This window comes from Hesperophylax consimilis, chromosome 18 (genome assembly GCF_061612785.1).
Source record: "Hesperophylax consimilis isolate HC1 chromosome 18, BYU_Hcon_1.0, whole genome shotgun sequence".
NCBI classification, from domain to species: Eukaryota; Metazoa; Arthropoda; class Insecta; order Trichoptera; family Limnephilidae; genus Hesperophylax; species Hesperophylax consimilis.
In genome coordinates this window covers 19,294,635-19,314,178 of record NC_142853.1, presented here as the reverse complement: position 1 = coordinate 19,314,178, position 19,544 = coordinate 19,294,635, and the positions used below count along the sequence as shown (strand labels likewise).

The window sequence follows — 19,544 nt, the reverse complement described above, 5'->3', positions numbered from 1 at the left end:
ATTCCACGAAATTTAAAAAAAAAAGTTTCATATAATATTTGATTTATAATCAATTAGGTAGGTATTTAAGTACCTACTTACAAATCTTGTTATTTCAGAAGAAATACATTCTAAACATATTTACGCATGGTCTAGTGTTTACAGAACTACTAGCATGTGACGGTTATTTGTATACTCAGGTATGAAGTTCTAGTTGCCTACTAAATAATTTAGTATGCTCTAATGCGGTACCTTAACAATGCTAATGATTTGATTTGGGAGTCAGCCAGCCATTTGCCACCGAAACCACATGGTCATTATTCATTATATCAATTAATGCATTAATAATTATGGTACGTGCCCTATAACCACAGTTTATGGACTGGATAATTTAACAAAATTTGTTAAATTATTCGATATTGGTGTACGGAAACCTTCATGAATTAATAATGATAATAATTAATCATTAAAGACAATATTAAACACTCTTAAACAAAAATGTGAAACAGAAAAGGATTCGGTCGCATCTGGGAATTGAACCCAGAGCCGTGCCTTGTCGGGGTAGTGCTCTGACCATATCTTGATTGATTACCAACATTATCTCCATTTTCTTAACGCATATTTTTGGCTGCTATCTTTATGTATCTCTTTACTTCATTATTAAGTATTACATTTTGCGGTTTTACTTGATAAGTTATTTCAATATACAAAATATTGAGTAGTCATAATATACTCCAATAACGACTACCACGAGAATTTTTCTCACTTCAGATTGGTGACTGATTGATCCAAAGCATCTGGTTTCCACCCAGGTGTCGTAGGTTCAATCCTCCGCCGGCTATTTTCGCTATCATTGCATAAGCAACATTTTCCAATAAAAAACGTGTATTTTGGTTATTTGTAAGCTGAGAATTTGTTTCTTTCTTCAATTAAATAAAAATAAACATCAGAGACACAACTTCCTGTAACAAAATAAAATCATGTTATCCCAACTTTAGGGACTGTGAAGAAAGTTAGGAAGAGTTTGAAGGGGTGGAAGATGTTATGGGAAGTAGATACTTAGCTATCTAGATATTGATGCTAAACACAGCTAAAGTCATGACAAGCACCTTTTAAATTCTGAAGGTTGTATCACACCAGTGCTGTTGTATCGCACTATACTTACGTAAATGCAGTCTGCAACCGGATGCAAATCTTTTTTTTTCAAATATACTTTACTTTACTTAATGATAACGGTCAGTGGCTGATATGGCATCGCGTCTGGGTCCCACCTGAGCGAGTTCAATTCGTTAAGTCTTTCATCACGACACAAGCAACATTTTCCGCCTACAGTGATGGTAGTGGGAGATTTTCAAGAAATATTGTCTGGTTATTCGTAACCTCGAAATGTTTTTTGTTCTTTCAAAAAAAACTGATACTTTAACGTTGTAGTCCTTGCGGGTATTTTTATTTAATTAATTTATTTATTTTATTTTAATTTTACATTTAGTTACAATAGTGACGTATTGCCCATCTCACTAGGCGTGGAACTCCTGTGTTGAGATGGCAATCTACATAGTGGTTGTAAACTAGGTTTTAGCTAATGCAATATTGTGAAAATGCCAGATAAAATCAGTTTTTTGTTGTTTTTGTTTTAAATTATACAATTCAAGAATGAATGTAGAAGGTGGAGGCGAAGCAATAATAATTTTAAGTCATTAATTAATAAAGTATGAATAATATGTTTAGGTATTAGCAACATTTTAGTACCGGCAACCCCACAATAATTAAATAATCTAAACTTTGTGCGTAACAAATTTCTAACTTTATTCGAAAACAAAATGTGAAAGAGATTACTTACATTCTTACTAAACATAACATTGGAATGAAGTGTCAATATCAACATTATACACATAGTAATATGTTCGTAAATACATCCGGTAGTATAGTATATTTCGGGACACACTCTTCCCACATTTGTTTATTATGAAACATCTCGGATCTCCCAGTTATATCAATAGTGCATCTGGATGAGTTACCCGGACATGTGTAGATGTGCATTACGATGCATGTTTCTAAAATACCTATATACTATACCGCCACCTCTCTAAATAAACTCAATTTATCGACTGCTATACGACAGATGGGTGTAACCCTTTCGTACTTGTTTTACTCTATGACAGTCAAAGAGAAATTCTTGAAAAAAAAAAATAATAAACGGAAAGAAATCATTGAACATGAAGAAATGCGTGAAATGTGTATGGCTGACTTATTATTTTTTTATGTGAATAAAGGAGAAGAGTCCTAACTGCTCCCAACCGTCTGGAGCCATTGAGACTATGTGTGATGTCTGTATGAATGTGTGTAAGTGCAAGCGAGATAGCATGCTTGCGAGATGCTATAAAAGGCGATGCATACTAAGATTGTCCCTTTTTTGTTACAAGCAGCTATCCAATAAATATCAGTACAAGATCAAGTATCATTATCATTACCTTCGCCCGCTACAATACTCCATACATTACTCCATAGATGGCATCCCCAATTGGGGTATGTTGTGAAGTTGAAGGAGTATCTGGATATTCAGATCTGGCCACCAAACACGGCTAAAGTCATTTTAAGCAACGTTTCAATTCTGAATGGTGGTCTTATACCAGGGCGATACTGAGAGCATCATGCACTATGGAACTTGCCGCAAGTATACTCTAGGTATATTATTTTTAATGAATAAATTATAAAATTACACAAATTTAAATAAATAAATATGATTAACTTGCGCACGCCGGGATTTACACCCGCGACCTTCGAATTGCTAGTCGAGAGCCTCACCTATCAACAACGGAGGCCGTCAGAATTATTTAAATCCTGTTAAAAACGGGATTCCAGTCCATTTCCCAATAAAATATCAGTCCATTCATAATACATCGGGACACGTGTTTATGCCGCAATGCGTCTCCTGATAAATATAATGACGAAATTCAATAATATTGGGCGATGTGATTTTCAGGATTCGTCTGCCTACGCATCTGTGGCGTGCCAGATCGAGAGAGGCTGATTTGAAGAGACCCTTTGATATCTCCAACTAATCACTCGACCCATCGCTTTGCACCGCAGTGGGAGGGATATTTTCAAATCTCCATCACTCCTGGTCACACTGATAAATTCCTACCCAACCCTCGTACCTTTTACCTTCCCAGAACTTCCTCTCCCTCTTTTCCTCAAAAAAGACCCTCAACACAGCATCCCAAAGGATTACATAGGCCCTGAGAAAAATGATGTTCCTCAAGGCCTCCTGTATAATGTAAAAAATACACTAGAATTTTTATGAACACGTGTTCTTAGGAAACCTGTCTATTCATTCGTTAAAGGCCTGCAGGCCCGTTTTTAACAAGAATTCGAATAAGTTGGAACAGATTTTTAATAAATAAGTAATATTTATATCAGTAAGTTTTTGTCGTGCTGAAGCATCGATCCACATCCACAGCCGAGTTGTTGAACGCAAGAACGGATCGTAGAAGCGACCAATTCTCATGCGGGGAATGTCATGTCCAATAAGCAAAAGGACGGGGAAAAAAAAGGACAAAATGGCGCTATTAAGTCAAACAATTCGGTCCGATCATATGAAGAATAAAAAAAATAGAATAGTATTGATTAAACGAGTCGCAACTGCTCTCAACCATCCGGAGCCAGTGAGACTATGGCATCCCTAATTGAGGTATGTTGTGAGACTGGTAAGATAGTGGATAACGGGTGTAGATGGGGAAGTAGAGGTAGGTTTAGAAGTACCTGGCTAAACTCGTCTAGCCAGAGCGATACTGAGAGTATCTTCCACTGTATATTATTTTTTTAAGTAATTGATCATGAAACAACACTAATTAATTTCATTGAAATTTATTTGCGCACGTCAGGATTTGAATCCGTGACCTCCGGATTCGTAGTCGAGAGCCTTAACTGTGAGAGCTTCTATCGGTTTCATGCTAACTCAACACACCTTTAAAAAGTGATATAAAGTCATTGAAAACGATGAAAAAAAAAAAATTAACCTAACCTACTTAACCCAGTTAAAGTTTTTGTTTCATCACTTTCCATGACTTTATAAAACTTTTTAAAGATGTGATGAATTATCCTTTTGACGATTTATCCGGTCACCGCTTCTATCCATTTGGCCTGCCACTGCGGAGAATTGTTGAGATTTAGGTTAGGTTATGTTAAAACTTAATGTTATGTTATTTTCATTTGTGTGTAGAAATGGTGTGTTGATTTATTAGTAGGTGATTACACGACACGACATTTATTAATCTAGAATTTAAACGTGAAAAGCAGTTTTCATCTCCTGTGAAATTGTGTAAATGTGGGATATTTCCGTCTGCCCTTTCATAGTTAGTATTACAACTCGGTGAACGAACGCAGAGTATAAATATTTTTCCATTCACATTTTTTATTTTGTATACTCTTACGTTGGCGCTGGCTATTGGGCTATAATTAGAGCTTGACATGCAATGCTCTTATTTTTTCAGTTTTTACGCCTTTCCCGCATGTTTTCTGAAATTCCTTATTTTTTTCGTATTACGCGTGGTTATACATACTCGTTAAAGCGTACCTCAGGGTCGGGCAGATTGATTTTCTTAAATGCAACTTAACCTAACTATTTGATGCCAATTTTGGTACGTGGTGAGGTTAAAGGAAGTAGAAAGGTTAAGGAGATGTTGAAGAGTAAGATTGGGAAGTCCCTACATTTTGTTGGGTGATTTTCTTTCACCAGGGCGATACTTATGGGTTGTTTCACAGAATTTGAACAATTCATAAAATTTCGATTTTTTTTTCAAATGAAATTTTATTTAAATGTTAGGTTATTTTTTAAATTGAGCCCTTTGCGAAAATCAGCGTTTTCGAAATGACGCTATGAAATTACGTGCCTTATATTCAACTACATTAACAGAAAAAATCGTTTTAAAATTTCAACCACATATACAAGGTACAAGGTCTATGGTGACTGCCGGTAGCGTGCTCTCAATATAAGTCGGCCATTACTTAATTGGAATTGACGGTTTTATGCCATCAGAATTTAGCAGATTTGTCATTATTATGGTGATAAAGTTCTATTTCTGCATTGTGTTATTTGTTTATATATCGTAACACGTCTGGAACATTTAATTTTGAAATTTTATTGAAATTTTTGTTGAAAAATGGCGCTTTTTTCTTTTTCTTTTACATGTATTGTACTCAAAAACTGAATGAACGAATGTATAAAAAATAAGTAACATGTGTATATGTGTGCTCACTTAAGTCAAATTTACTTTTTAACGGCCGATATCACTGAAGTCTTTTTTTTCCGCACAAGAGCTCAGTTGTAAAGCAAACCACCATGTGAACTTTTACAAAAGCGCGTTTTATAAATTCTTGCTTATTATTCGAAACTAGCGCAAACCATTGTTTAAAATCGAGAATTCAATCCGAAAATCATGATCAAATGCTTGGAAGGCAACCATGTTAAAAAGGTTACGTAGGTTAGTTTTATGGTTTGCGTTTTCATCGCTTTTAATGACTTTATATAATTTTTTAAAGGTTTGTTGATTTTTCATGGAACCCATAAATTTTTACGAAATTTCATTTTTTACGGTAGTTTTGCAGGTAAAAAAGTAAAATTGTTTGTGTGGAAAAAATAATATTCCTCGGAAAAATATTTTCGTATGGAAAAAAACAAAAAATTATTCATCTTTTTTACTTCTACCATCGTGTAGAATCACCTCTAAAGCTTACCCCCAGACACCCTTTATAAGAATTATTTATTTTTTAAATATGATACGTACATTTGTAACCGATATTACATTATCCCTAAATAGTTTAAAACAAATTCGCTGTTTGTGCACTTAGTTCTTCTAAACTTCGTAACGCATTTTCGTACGGTTTTCACTATCATTTAGAGAATTTCTTCCAGAAGGTTTATAAACATAATACATACATATTATATTTACAGAAAGTAGAGAAAAGTCGTTGTTTTGTAATCAATCGTAAAAAAATATTTTGAGGCTCTTACATTGATAACGCTGGGTAAACCTTATGAGATACATCAAAATAAAATGCAACGGAATTGTTTATCTTAAAAAGGCCAACAGAAAAGTCCTTGATGTTATATGTCTATCTCCTAAGGATAAACCCCAGCAAATATTTTAATAAATATTAGGGTAAAACATAATTACATATATTATTTTCAAATCATATCGAAGGTTTAATTTTTTGTTTTATCTCAGAAAACATACATTTTTACTGGTAGAATAATATCAAAATGGCTTTGGCAACCTCTAATTAAAAATAACAATGTTATATTTACCATTATCCCCAGACGGGCATCAGAAACACACGAGTTAGAACTTGAATCTCACGAGTAGGTAGTGAAGTTTACAAGTTAATCATGTGTTATAAAATTTATTGTTCGTATCGGAATAGTAGTAAGCTCCTTTGGGCCCAATACTCATTTCAAGATATTTGATATAATTCTCGGAGCGATATACTCTAGGATAGATTTGTTCTTTACCTGCTGGGAATTTGAAGTTCATGAAGCGTTTCCCACAATACATGATTTTAGATGAACTAACTTATTCAAGTTAATTAGAAGCCAAGATTCTAGTGTATTTACAGTTTTGGTGTTAAGTTTGTAGGACTTAAAAGAATTTTTTTTTAGCTATATTACATAATTTTTTATTAATAAATGCATTTAAAAATTTACATTTTTTGGTATGACAGAGTGTTGAACCTTCCTCCTTAGAGACTAGAGTCGATCGCGCTAACAACTGAGCCAATTTCCAATTGGGTAGTACCGATATTTATTTCGTATATTAACTGTTTTAATTTCGTCCATTTTCAGAAAAATTCATACATGTTCATGTGTGTATTCGGGATTGCCATTAAAAGTTGAAAGAATACATTGTCACCAAAAGCAAGTCTTTCTACCGAGTTTCAGCTCGATCGCATGTCGGAAAGTGGGTTAATTTCCACTTTCAAGATTCCACTTCATTCATACATTCATTAAAGAAAACAAAAAAGATTTATTTAAAAAAAATAATTCGATTGTTGCGTGAAAATCGCTTTAAAAAAAATTAATACTTAATGAACACAAATGTTGATCAAATAAATACCTAATCAATTCAAATATTGATCTAATAAATACTTAATCAACACATATGTTGATCATATAAATACCTAATCAACACAAATGTTGATCTAATACATACCTAATCAACACAAATGTCGTTCAAATGTTCCCTAGGGCACATCGATGTTGCAAGACGCATACTAAGAAGCTATTAAACAGCTTTATAATCTCAACGTACCTGTGTTGCCAGTATATCTTACACGGAAAAAAATAATCCTGTTAAAAAAGTTATAGAATGGCAATTTCCGGATAAAATATTAGTCATTTAGAATATATCAAGAACACATGTTTTTTTTCTTTTAAATATCATGACGGAATGCGACGATATCAGTATGTCAATACCAATATCAGTATTTTTTATGAACACGTGTTCCACCGTCCTCATAAAACATTATATTTTAACTGACATTTTGTTAGGGAACTTTTCATACGTTAAAGGCCTGTAGTCTTGTTTTTAACAGGAAAACGAATAAGTTGACCAGATTTTTTTTTAAAATTAACAGTATATTACATCAGTAAGTTAATTAAATTATAAATTTTATTTTGAACGAATGATTTATCGAAAAAATGGTTATTGTTACTTTTCACAAATTTTCGTTGCTTCTGATTCATTCATTAAACATTTTCAAATTCCAAAATGCTTGCTGTTTTGGAACAAGGAATCGAAGGTGTTATTGAAATGGTTGGCTTTGAAATTCGAATCTGTATTGATCAAATTTCTAGGTAGTAAGTTCAGTCGTTTTAGAAATCGTCATCGGTCATAACCGATGATCACAAGTAATCATAATCAAAGAATCATTAATTATTGTTACAAACATAATTATTTCGGTTGTGGGTGATTTTTTTTATTTGCCGGCAACCCGGGCGTTTATTGCAATAAACACGAAAGTAACCCGCCTCACTAGAAGATTTCTGTTCTGAGGCGGGTACATATATATATATATATATATATGTATATGCTTACACATACACATACATATATACAAATATACATATAACAATATATCCATCCAAAATTCCATATATAGTTACATAAAAAAAGGAATTTTGTAAGAACTTTAAATTTACATAAATGCTAGCGTAAGTCCAGTTCAATGAAATCGGATTTGTTTTGAATTTAAGTGTCATTTTCAGCACTGGAAGTGGTTGTGTCAAGAAATATTGTGCTAAAAACTTATAAATGTAATACTGCAACATTTAAAAAATAGATTAAAAATAATTTTCTGATGAGTAAAAAAATCTTTAGGCACTTTATCGGTATTCTAAATTCTTGAATCTTCAGTTTCAATTTTGAAGTAGACAATTTAAATAGTGTTCCGTTATAATAAATTATTACCTCTTTTATAATTTTTTTTGATTTTTTCACGCAATCAGATTAAATTTTGAAAATGACAATTAAAAAGCAAATCCGAGTTATAGAGTTCACTGAACCGGAGTTACAGATACACAATCGAAATTAGTATTTTTAATATCTGCCTTCTAAGGCTCAACCGTTTTCGCAAATTCAAGTCATTTCCATAAATTAGTATTTAAGTTTTGTGCATGGTGTCATTAAAAGCAGACATGTTAGCCCCGTTTTAATTGCCCACGCTATATTTTGATTTGCATCAGCCAACGGAGAAGAGTTTCGCATGTTCGCATCGCATTGTCTCATAGTATGACACAATTGCTCATAAAACTGGTTCGCGTGTAGTTAACCCAATTGTAGTGTTTCCTCTCTGTCTTAAATTACATACTGCAATTACGACATTACGTCAGATTAAACATGATCATGATCATGGTCAGACGGCAGTACGAATTATTCGCACTCACATTGTAATAGAAAACTCTACATAATAAAGAGGTGTTTTGTATAATTCTGTATTTACTTATCTAAAAAAAAATATTGTGGTATCTCTGTAAACATAATATAACATCAATAGAGAGGGGTGACAAATACAAATTTATCCAATTGATAATAAAGATTGAGATTGATGACAAACTTGGTAACGAGGAAGATTAAAATCTTCTTGGATTCGAAACTTTCGCGACGTTGCGTTGCTCTGTAGGTGGGTACTGTGATTTCCCATAAGATTTAGACGGTTCCATGATAACTCAACACAGTGACAATTTAACACACTTTTAAAAAGTGATATTAAGTCATTAGAGACGATGAAAAAAAAATTTTTTTAACCTAACCTAACCTACTTAACCCAGTTAATAAAGTTTTTTTTCATCACTTTCCATGACTTTATATAACTTTTTAAAGATGTGATGAATTATCATTGTGAATATTTATCCGGTCACCGATTTAGACATATTTGAACACACTGCTGCTGTTATTTGCCAAAATTTTGTATAACAGCAACATTTTTCAATCGCTAAAAATTGCTTCAATGTGCGTTTCTTTGTTTTCGCCTTCGTGGTATAATACAGAGTTTCCGCGGGTAAAGTGCGCTGTCGGGAGGTTTTTCGACATGATAATAAAAGTAAAAAAGATAAATTACTTTTTTTAACTTATTTTCCCATACAAAAATATTTTACATAGAAATCTTTTTTTTTCTAATACCAAAAATTCAACATAAACACTACCTTAAAACCTTGGAATTTCGAAAAGAGTATTTTATCTTTTTTACTTGTACTATCATGTAGAATAACCCCTCCCCAAAGTTAGTCCAGTTTACCCCCGAACACCCTGTATATCTTATTTGTCAACAGATCTAAATAGTCGGAACAGTCTTGTCTCTACTACCCAACTTCAGCCTTACAACACAACCAAATTAAGGGATGCCGTAGACCCACTATTCCCCGACAGTTGTATGATCCTTGCGCTGAATCATATCAATAAAAACACTCTACGGAGCAAAAACAGAAAGAGTACGTCACTAGTTATAATTAGTCTCGGTAGTTGGTTGCCAGCTATAAGTCTTCAGTTGTAAGTCACTATTCATCTTATAGGTTAGGTAACCTCTGTGGTGGTTATCCATATTATTTAAATTGTCTGTGACGGCCAGCGGGCGGGCAGCGTTTGTTTGATTTTATACAAATCTACAGTTTTATTCCAAGATTGGTGAAATTTTTATTCACACTTTCGATTTCGATAAGCTCTATGTAAAGCCCGCGAATCTCCGGGATTTCAGCTAGTAAAATAAAAAAAAATAAAAAAATCGGGGGCTTAGGATCACAGAGGCCTAACTACAAAAACTGTTGTTTTGGGTTACTTGGTTTCGGTAATGCCATAATCATATTTATTAGTGTAACGAAGCTCTATCTCGTACATTCAGCTGTTTAAGAGATGCAGTTGGGCATATCAGTTGGGCATGGGTTTTCCAATAAGAGGTGTTATTTTGAATAGCCCGCTATTGTTAGTGTTACTTTTGAAGCTGTCATTTTGTTGACATTTGACAAGTAAAAACTACACCATTAATAAAAATGGAACGATACACGCTTCCACAACGCATAAAAAATTAAAATTAACTATTATTAATTATTAGAATTCCATCGAAAAATCATCTTGAGTGATGAAGCCCATTTCCACCTCGTTGGCTTCGTCAACAAGCAAAATTGTCGCATCTGGGGCTCGGAAAACCCAAGAGTTATTGTTGAAAAGCCTCTCTATCTTCAACGTGTGACTGTTTGGTGCGGTTTATGGTCCGGCGGAGACATTGGACCTTACTTTTTCGAAAATGAGGCTGGAGCAACAGTTACGGTGAATGGATTGCGGTATCGAGAGATGATTAATGATTTTTTATGGCCGGAATTGGGTGGTATTGATCTGGACAACGTTTACTTTTAACAAGACGGAGCTACGTGCCACACAAGCAACGAAACCATTGATCATTTACGGGAAAAGTTTCTTTGAATATCAAAATAACACCTCTTATTGGAAAACCCTGTAGTTGGATATATGAGCATTCCAATTTTTATTATCTACAAACTATGTTTTTGTAGATAGGCCCCTGTGATCCAAGCTTTCGAAATATGAGTGGACAACGAAGGGTACATCTGACAAAAATACTAACATGTTATTCTGAAAGTGTTATTGTGTAACCGTTTCGTAAGCTAATTCGTAATGGTTCGGCATTAAAAACATGTCATTTACGTAATTACAAAAAGCTTCAGCGTTAGTGAATCGAGGGTTTTGGAGTTTATTAATATTGAAATGTTTGCACGTTTAATTCGCCTTTTCCGCTGTTTGCATTATCCCGCGGCCTTGGTTATGCCGCCGGTCGGATGTGGGAGGAAAAGCGGGAGGGGGGTTGGGTTTTTGAGGGGGGGGGGGGGTATTTCCGGGCCTCTTTAACCATATTGGAAATATACCCATTTCTCGTTTAATATTGTTTTAAATTGTTACCGGTTCGATTATTTACGAAAAATTATGGAAACTTTCTATATATTTCTGCTACAGTTACCCACAGTGTTCCTATAGATATATTGTTGATACGTTTTCTGTACGGGCAGGCAGGTACCTGATAAAGGATTCTTGTCAACTTAAATACCAGTATTTTTTAAATTTTTTATTTTACATTGTCGAGTTCATAGTAGAATAATTTTCTTAGTTTGCATTTTAAAAGCCCGCCGAAACGATCGGAATCCGATGGGGTATGCGTGACGTCATACGTACCTCGGTTTTGTCGGTTAACAGTAACGCCAATCGGGTCGGTATCGGGGAAAAAATTGTAAACCGCTGTAGTGATCCCTGTGCGAGTATACGCAGCAGAACTTGGCACAAAACTGTACGCATTCTTAATGCACGCGGAAGTTTAATTGCTGTCAGAACCCGCCGACAAATCACAGGGCGTTTTAGTGTCATTTTGGTTTTAATAGTTTTTAAATGATAATTTATTGAATCTACGTGTAATTACACATAATAAAACTTCTATATTCAGAATCAACGTTTGTTGATCTATATGATTATATGAATATATGTTTTAAAGCCAAAATATTTTTCACACAAGTTCCTTATTGAATCGCCAATCTAAATTTAAATAGACTTAAGGCGATGCACTACGTCGTGTAATATTTTAAATTGAGCCGCTATCAATAACAACTTCTACCGTAGATGGCGATAAGGTTTAAATTCCCGCTCAACACCATCCGCCTGTTTTGATTTATGCAAGAAAAAAATTTATTTTGTGGATGTTCATAAATATTTAATTTTTTTTCGATCATTTTATAAATAGCTTAATTTGCCACATTATACTATAAAATCATAACCGAAAATGGGTTCGTAAGTAGGAGATTTTGAACTTTAAAGCAGTGTTCATAGGCCTTATACATTATCTTTTTCTGAGCTTATAAAAATAATTATCTAAAAAATACTCGATTATTTCAAAGGCCAAGATGTATTCTACTCGCAGAATTTAATTAAAGCATCTGATACATTTCTAGGCGACCAAATTTTCAAACCAAAAACAAATGATTTTGCATTACTACGTATGGCATCGCCTTAATAAACGTCACTACGCACCCAGTATCTTTGGGCATTTGCGGGGTAAGAGGGAACTACAAGTGGGTGTTACAAAAAATTTCGATTTTTTTTTATCCTTTGTTATATAGATGTGCATAAATACATTGAAAATTATGCAACACGTAGGCTACTAAATATATGACTAATTCGCTTTTAATTATTTTAATGCGCTGTAGAACAAATGAAATTTCCGTGAAGTCACAATTCTGTTTTCATTTTTTATTTTATTTTACCCATAACACTAACAATTTTTTTGTTGTTTTATTTTCAGGTAAGTCCCAATCTTGATGTTACCTGAAATGTCCTGTGAATAGGTGAAACGTAAGTAGGTAATCACTTTTTTTCGATTAGAGTTCCAAAAATTATCATTAATATCTGCACAAATGTACTTGCTTGATTAGATTTTTTTTGTATTACGTACTAGCGCAGAACCGTAAAAAAATCACGGGATATTATAATTGAAGAATTTGTATTCATAATAAAAATATTTTACTCAGGATCATCGCCTTTCAAAAGAAATGAAAGAAATGGTGAAAAAGACAATGTTGGTAGTCCTTATTCGAAGTATGATACAGTTAAATGACCGAAGGGGATAGGGTCCCATTAGCTCAGTGGTAGAGCAGTGCCCCGGCAAGTCAAGGGTCCTGGGTTTGAGTCCTAGATGTGACCGTACCCTTTTCTGTTTTTTCTGTTTCAGATTTTCGTTTAGAAATCGCTTATATTGTCTTCAATAATTAAAGTTACGATTATTAATTGATTGATTAATCTGAAGAATGATCTTCATAATTTATTACAAAGTAATGCAACCCTACTCATTAAATTAAATTACAACAACAATAACTCGCGAACACCCTATACCTTACTTCCGAAATTCCCACCTGACCAATTACGTTTGTACCGCATAGGTAAACTAAAACTCATGTTTAGATTTACATCCAAGGACTCCTTAAAAGTGTTCACTAGGACATCATAAACGGAAACGTACTCGTACCCACAGCAATGCATACGAAAAACATATCTGGTTACTTGTATGCAACCGCAAAAAATAATAAAGCCAGCATTTGCGATCTGTTTTAATTTTAGACGTGTGAAGGGCAACTAGCCGGACGATCAACCGCAAGAACGTAAAAGATGATTGTGGTTGAAAAATATCTATGATAATCGTTTACTTACTGTTACCAACATTAAAATAATAAAAATTTGTATTTTTTTAATGTACGAAAAAACGAGAAAAGATTTCTTACAAACCAGTATTATCAATATTTTTCTAATAACTTTATGAGTAAAACCTCAAATTGTAATATTCAATTATTGAAGACAATATTAGCGATTTTTAAACAAAAATTTGAAACAGAAATATGAGAAAAATATGCGGTCACATCTAGGTCAACCAATAAATGAGATGAGAAAATGAAGATAAAGTTGTTAGTTCTTATTCGAAGTTATGATACAGTTAAATATGACCGAAAGAGATAGGGTCCCATTAGCTCAGGTGGTAGAGCGCGTCCCCGCCAAATGAGGGTCCTAAGTTTTAATAATTAAATATTATCTCATTTAGTTTTTGTGTTTTCCGTTTAAGTTCTTTAAATCATTATTATTTTATATTATACATTGGAATGGCGTAATAATAGTCCATAAGGCCGTCTACATACGCCCGGCCGGCCCAGGTACGAACTGAAGCTACCATGTCAAAATGCCCGGCCGTTCTGACGTCCTTTCGAATCGAACCTATTGGTCGATCCCTTCGCACATTTTTAAATCATAGATAAATTACTGCGGAATCCACTCGACTGTGGGGCTCTATAGACTAACCACTTACTAATAAACCTATTTTAAATGTTACAAAAATGATCAACAACCATTTACCGTAAATTAATGGATTTTTTGTACCATACATTAATCAGTTATGTAAAATTTAAAACATTTTTATTTTTTATTTTTTTATTTATTTGGGAAAATCAACAGATTATTTACATATATAAGAATAAACTAAATAATAAAGATAAAATCCAATAACAGATTTTCACCTAAAATTATAATAATAATAAAAAATATTAAAACAAGAAACTAAGGGTTCTGTACCCGTGGCCTGAGAAATTTACAAAAAATACAAAATTGTAAATAATAAATAAAAAATAATAACAGATCTAGGAACACAAATAAATTAAAATTTAAAGTTAACTGATATACCAATATACTAATAACCAGCTAAATTTCAAAAATTTAAATTTAACTGATATACTAATAACCAACTAAAATTCAAAACAAAATGTGTTGTAAAATTTCAACACAGCAGCAATCAATAAAAGCACTACACAATAGCAATAATAACAATATAATAAATGTATACCTACAACTAAATTGAACACATGAGTATAAATTGGAAGGTAAGTAACTGGAAAGGATTCAAAGCAATAACATGATAACTTCAAGTAGAATATTTAAAATTATTTAATGTTAGTTATTACATATCTTTTAAAGTTTACTTGTTTTACTTCTTTTACATGTTTATATGATTAGTAAAGCCGTCAGACTGTAATTAACACAACGTATTATTTCAATCATCAGGTGATGAATAAAGCACATTGGACAATCGTTTACAACAACTACTATTTTATAGTTCTTTCTCGCTCTCTCATATTGTCATCTCTTTCTTACTAGAAATCAGTCTCACGGTCTTGACACCTTTTCATTTTAATATACGTACAATATTTACTTCCCGGTTTCGCCTGATATTTGGACGTAGAATTAAAAACATCATCCCTCGTCTTAAGAGGAAGCTACAAGCCAAACATGTGTATATTTATGGTATACCTTACATCGTAGGTAATAGGCATTAAAATCGTTTGACAAACGGAGTCTAAAATCGTTCGATTTCCAGCAAAAAACTGGTTTTTATTTATTTTGTGAATAATATTGTAAAAAAGTTGATCAAGTGAAACTGTCACAAATAATCTAAGCTAAAATACTGTATTTTTAAAAAGTTGTTTTCTTTATGCATTCATACATTTCTAATGAAAAAAAAAATAATTTAGTAGTTTGCATTTATATATTTTTTTTTTTACTTTATTTTTTTATTTGTATTCTACTCAAGCGAAGCGATAGGAAAACCTTCAATTTATCTAAAGCATATTTTGTGGTATTCATAATGTACACCAATTCGTTATAAAGATTAATCAAAATAGTGATTTGGCATTAAGCTTCGCCTTAATAATTGACAGAAAGATGTATTTTTTAAAGATACGTAGCTCACGATGGATATGAAATAGCGACCTTAAAAATTTCAGACAGAATATTTTGTGTGACAGAAAGTTTTCATGACGACAGTTCACCGTTTCACATCTTTTCTGCTTTATTTGCAAACAGATTTTCATCTTTGATAATATTTCCCTCTTCTGTTAACTTTACTATAGTTTTGTTGAAAATACTGAAAAATTGCTTTCTTAGAAGACAAGAATCACCTAGATAAGTAATGCAGAATATAAATAATGTGAACTGCGGAGGTGAAGCCCATGTCTTACTCCACTTGACTTAAAGAGATTTACGTCTCAGTTTTGAAACAAATTGCCTATAAATTTGAATTGTTAGCATGCTAAGTAGGTAGGTACCTTTTTAACAGCTCAAAGGGTAAAGTTCAGCTATATATTTCCCTTGGATGTCTACAATGTACATTCAGCCCTTTTCCTCAAAAGAGGTACCAATCGTTAAAAGTAATAACATTCGTACTAATAATAATAATTGGTTTATTTGTAAAGTGCTGTTTTTGTGAAAAATCACATCGAGGGCGCTAATATATTATTTATCTAAGCAACCAAAGCAGAACTGTGTGGAATAAGGAGTAAAAACTCTTAAACGGTGAGTTCGGGGTCTTGTAATGAGAATTTCAACATCAACGTATCAATTTTCAGATCGCACTGTCTTTTTTATAATTTGATAAGGAGCTTGGAATTTTATTTCTATAATAGACGACACAAGACGCCTTATTATTTATTCCATGTTTTTTTATTTATTTTTCGACTCTGGTTTTTTTATACCTATAACCTATAATTTTAACCACGTATTTATGTGTTTTATTAACATTTGAATGCTTCATAAGTAATATTGATTTTCCAAAAAATATCTTTTTCACTTACTCGAATGAGAATTGGATATTGTTCCGTTCCTTCTCACCTTTTTAGAAGTCACGTGCTTTTACTTTCTGTGGTCTAACAGTGAAACTTTAAATCACATATTGTTTAGTTGTTCCTTCCTTAGGTAATTACCTCCCTTCCGTTCAACATCTCATCTCTTCTAAGTCTGAACTCGACTCCAATCCTCCACATTATCAGAAATTTTCCCATTTAAGTAAAATAAAAATAGGTATAATTTCACCTTCCCTCTCTCCCAAATTTAAAATTATGGCCTAGAACACCGATGAAAGGTGAAAGCCAAAAATGTTTGAAAAAAACTTTGTTACCTTATTTGATTTCGACACATCTATAATAATAGTTGAACGTAGGAGTATTTACTATTTTACTGTATTGTCTTCAACGTATAATTGTAAACAGCTTTGAATTTTTATCGAATTACTATGCATCTGGTATTTTTACCAGAGAAGCATGTGGTACCAGGAAAATATCTAGTTTGTACTAAGAATCGTGCCTGCCATACTCAAGTTCTAAAGAGGAGACCTTTCCTCAAGAGACTCGTCTTCTAAGTTTGATCAAAGTTTTATCTTTTTGCTATCTACACAAATAAATTAAGTTGTAGGGTTTACGTGGCTTCAATTTGCCGCTGTATTTGAAAGGACAGCGGTTTATTCTTTAATTTATTTAAAAGTTTCCTTGTTTGCTCTTAAATAAAAGCAAAGACCTACGCTATTTTATTTATTTTTGTGGCGGAATGCAGGTAAACTAAACCACTAAAAATTCCGTCCTTGGCTACATAAACATCATGTATAACCTATCACACTTTGAGGATTAAAAACTTTGTATTCTAATTTCGAATGCTGCTTGCGAAGAGATTTTCCCACGTAGATCTTAAGTAGGTACAAGCAATGGTTGAATTGGTAGTCTCTTGCCTTGAGCCTCAGAAAAATAATTTTTCGTCTTGTCTCTGCATAAGAGAGTGAACTTTTGATTTGAATAATCGATTATTAACAAATTTATGAACATATATTCACAGACGTAACATAAGTATGAATAATCTGTCTTGGCGGTATTGTAATAGCTCGATCTCCAGTGCGTCGATGCACAGAAAAAAGTTCAATTTTAGCAACGGTCCAAGAATTGATCCCTGAAGTACTCCACATGTTTTTTTTAAAATCTAAGTCACTTATTTCATTCATTATTTACATAACGAGCTAAGCCTCGTCTTATTAAGACCGGTTTAAACAAATAGATGCTTTCTTACATTTCAAATTTACGTAAAAGCAATGATAATAACCCCGCTGGCCGGAACGCCCCGTACTGCCGCGGCGTGAGCTACCTAGGTACATCGATGATACCGTTTAGTTTAGACTTAAGTGTAAGAGATTTGTCTGGCGATGTTTTGACAAGAATCACAAATTCTAACGTTAACAATTAATTTCAGTGTGAAATTTTGATATTAAATAAACAACATACCCTTAATTTAGTTAGACAGTAAACATTGATAATTTTTTTTACTGGAATTCCTTACTAAAGAATGAAAAAATCTCCATGCAAAATTCACTAACCACAGGACGTTCAGCGCACCGATGACGTCACGCACCCTCCCGCTTCTTACCGCTCGGATTGCGATAGCTTTGCTAAAAAATATTCAAACTTGGAGAATTAATTTAACCATGAAAACGAACGTAAAAAAATACCAGTATTTAAGTTTAACCAACAAACTAACCATCACGCCGTTTCACCACAGGGGTAGGCAGAGAGCAAACAACTCGGTCGTGGCACACACTCCTAGCCTCATTCACATTCATACATCGTCTCACGCATACTCTTCAATTATTCTGACTCTTGACATGGCCCGACTCAAGTATCTGATTCACTTGATCGTGTCATGTCTTCCTCGGGCGTCCCCGACTTCTGCTACCATTCACATTTGAATCGTATATTCTCCTTAGAATCCTTCCTTCACTCATTCGCTCTACATGCTCAAATCACATTTTTTACACGATCATGCATGGTTTTACCAAACATACGCCTCAGTGATCTCATTGCTACAGCATTCAGTCTACTTTCATCCTTTCTCTGCCAGTTCCATGCCTTACTTCCGTACATCAGGGTAGGTACCAGCACTCCATTGTGGACTGCTAGTTTCGCTTCTGTTGACATTTTTTTGTTAGCGCCAACTGCGTTCAGCCCTCCATTAGTGGAGTTACCTAATAATGGAGTATCTAAGTTTAAATGTACATAGATAAAAAAATGGACTTTAACTCCTTATTCCCTCAGTTGTACATAGAGACACGCGACATTCACAACAACAAAAAATCACGTTCACGCAATCAACATATTTCAATTGCTTGCTGTGGCCACTATACGTGGCAACATTTAGTTTCCGCCAATAAACTTTTTCTTGCCAGTCTATTGTGTCATTACAGGCGATACGAGACACTGCGTACACCACTCTAGTGTCTAGTCAATATCGAGTCTCCCCGGTCCATACATCATCTCCGTAAAGCGATACCGCTGTTCTGAGCGAGCGCTGCCTATCCGTGACCGCTTTGCGTGACGTGTAACTTGACACACTTTACTGTCACTTGTCACAGTCACAAGTGTACCTCGGATTTAATAGCTGTTAAGGACGACACAGTAACTAAATATATTTTTTAAATCTTTACAAAGGAAAACGGCAAAGCCAGGAAATGAAGGTAGGTACTGTAATAATGGTTCCACTATTTATTACCTGCCACTTCAGCGCTATGAAAACTTTACAGGACTTTCTTCAACAAGTTTTAACTACAAATTGTTTTTCTATCCTAAGTAACGATCCCTCAAAGGTTCGATTGAAATCAAAACGTGCTGTAGC

The 19,544-nt window shown here is 33.6% G+C and overlaps 1 protein-coding gene across 3 annotated transcripts in view; it reads left to right on the top strand.

Annotated features, from left to right (window-relative positions):
• Fas2 (neural cell adhesion molecule fasciclin 2) overlaps positions 1-19,544 on the top strand; it is a 563,869-nt gene that overhangs the window by 26,553 nt on the left and 517,772 nt on the right. The window lies entirely within an intron of this gene.